This window comes from Mesocricetus auratus, unplaced genomic scaffold (assembly GCF_017639785.1).
Source record: "Mesocricetus auratus isolate SY011 unplaced genomic scaffold, BCM_Maur_2.0 Super-Scaffold_100029, whole genome shotgun sequence".
Lineage (NCBI taxonomy): Eukaryota > Metazoa > Chordata > Mammalia > Rodentia > Cricetidae > Mesocricetus > Mesocricetus auratus.
The window spans coordinates 7,478,145-7,481,194 of NW_024429210.1; positions in this window are offsets into that span (position 1 = coordinate 7,478,145).

The window sequence follows — 3,050 nt, forward strand, 5'->3', positions numbered from 1 at the left end:
CAATCACAATAACTATAGTTACCTATACAAAATCTGCACAATATTAGACCCATTAATACTCCATCATGGGGGTATAGAGAGATTTCTCAATGGTTAAGAGCACTGACTGATCTTCCAAAGTACCCAGGTTCAATTCCCAGCACCCACATGGCAGCTCACAGCTGCTTGTAATCCCAGTTCCAGGGAACCTGACACTCAATGGCAAAACACCATGATAAATACTCCATCATGGAAAGGATGCTCTTAAGATCCTACCCCTCATGCTCTCTCAGCCTGGACTCTTAGGGAAGTGCCTGGACCCTACCCTGAGTGAAATGACAGACTCTAGATATCCCCTATGTGGAAGGAATTGGCAATAGGGTGGGAGGCTGGGGGGGGAGTGCGGGAGGAGGGGAGGGAGAGGGAACTGGGATTGACATGTAAAACAAGCTATTTAAAATTAAAATAAAAAATGATAAAAAATAAAAAAGGTCCTACCCCTCCCTGAGGAGGCATTGTAAGTTAACTGTTGCTGGGAGAGGAGGAGTAATATTTTTCATTGGTATAGCATCTGGTTACTTGCATATGCTTTGGTAAATAATCCCAAACTCATGCTCATACAACAACCCTAATTAAACCCAGCAGGTCACAAAAGAAGATACAGAAATAAGAGAGAAACGTGTACAATGGGAGTAGGAAGAATAGAAGGGAAAGCAATGGATATGTATGATGAATACGTATCATATAGATGTATGAAATTCTTGGAGAATAATTTTAAAAAGAAAGAAATACAAACAAGTTAAAATTGAAAGGGGATTATATGTTAACAAGAAATTGAAACCTATTGTAGTTGGATAATGAATAAATACAGCCTACTTTTTCATATTTGAAATTTTCTTAAACAGTATATAGGAATCATCCCGTGTTTAGCACCCATTAAATTATTTCTGTGTCTATGTAGTAAGAATTAATAGCCCAGTAACAGATGTTTGATGGTAAAAAGGAGCAGAACAGGAGGGATGACAGGAAGCATGTAAGAAATCAAAAGAGAAAGAAATACCACAGTTGGTGGCACTTTCATGACTTACCACTTGCACAATTGTTCCCTGATAAACCTGGAGACTCAAAATCTGGCAGCATACCAAGCTAACCACGGGTTTTCTGATTCTGTGTTGCTGAGAGATGTTGCCCATCCTCCCATTGTCAGTATCACTGTGACTTCCTAGTCCTTATTTTTAGAGTGTGAGATTTCACAATTCTTAAGACCAATCTGTCCTGTCACTCCTTCTAAAATGAACCTGGATCACCATGGTAACAGCAAAGGCAGTAAGTGAGGTGTTCATGTGTTAACACTACAAAAAAAGCAGGTAGAAAGCAAAAGTCCGAGAAAGTTCCCTCTGTGGCCTAGGATCCAGTCCAGCCACTCATCAGTAAATGCCAGTGGGGTGTAGATATTGTCTCCAGTGGCGCCTGTAGTACTACTCCTGAGAGTTCTGTTTATAGTGCTCAGTCCACACATCCAAGGAAACCACCATCATCTACATTTTACAGAAGGGTAAAATGAAGCTTGAGATGACAAGAACCTCTCTAAAGTCTAGTAACTGGCAAAATGGGGATTGAAGCCTGGATCCACCTGGTGCCAAGACCCAATTTCTCTTTGATGCTAAGGCATTAAGGTTATAATTGAAAAAGTGGGCTGTATTCATTGTCTGTGCAATCTTTTATGTCACAGAATAAACACAGCACACAACCTAAAGAAGCCAAAAGTGATCATAAGTGTAAATTGTAAATCTATTTCCAGAGGGTCCAAGTGTGTTCCCAGTGCCCAAATTAGGTGGCTAACATTGCCAGTAACTCCATCTTGCAGGGGACCTGATACTCTTTTCTGATCTCCATAGACATTCATGCACACACACACACCATATATTCATACAAAGGTATGTGCATACACATAAAATAAATCTAAAAAGATCTAGGTGGTACTTTGCTAAGACAGACTCCTCAGGCTAACATAATATCTTCAGTGCAATGTCTGGAGCATGATCCTGGGTTTCTAACATATTTCTCTAAATTCTCTGAAGATGAGAACCACAGCCAGCTATGAATGGAAATCATAGAATCCGTGTCAAAAGAGCCAGAATGACTGTCCATAAAATGATGGATAAAACAACCATCTTTCTGCAAGAGTGACAAGGCTATCACAAATAGCCAAAGGCATATCAAAAGAAAAATGTCACATCAAAAACCAGCTCAGACACACAGTGCTTGCCTGGAGTCAGCTTCTACCACAGTGTCTGCAAGTCCTATGTCCCTTATGCCTTATTCCCCACCTCATCTTCAAATCCAGTCCTCTCAGTCTGAACCACAGCCAATTTCAGCCTGACTGCCGTTCTTGTTGTGTAATTTAAAATGTGATCATTGACAGTACCCACCATGTTCCAGTAACAATGAAACACAGCAACAAATCTCTGTGAGGGGAAAAGCCTGCATTAAATAAATAGGAGATAGAAAAGAGAGTCGCATCTAGTTTTCTCATTCCACACTCGTCTGATTTTTATATGGCTCTTTCAATTGTGGTATGCATGGTCACATGCATAAAATATATATATGTATTAAGAGTAATAAAATGTTATTCATTTTGTTTAAGTATTCTTCTAGAGAGGTGACAGAATTAGAAAAGCATTTGCTTGCTGTCCTTGAATAGATGGTCTTCCAATTTTCAAAAGGTTGTTACTGAGGTCTGAACAAAGATACACTGTAAAAGTCCATGTTTCTTTTGTGATGACAAACAAGGCTGAGCAACCTCAGGGTATCACTTGTGAATCTCAGTTCTATCCCCTGCTAACTGCAATTATGGTCAGTTGTTAGGCTCTAAACTTCGGGCTCTTCCTCTGTCTTAGCAGCTCCCTGCTAAGGGTTTTATGAGGACTAAATGAAAGATCTGATACAAAAAAATAGTTCTGTGGTAGAAAAAGGTGTACTGAACATGGTGTAACAGTTTCAAGGAATGTGTTTTCTTCTTTCTGTTATTTGTGGTTTCTAACTATTTAGGAATTTTTTAAAATGTTTAG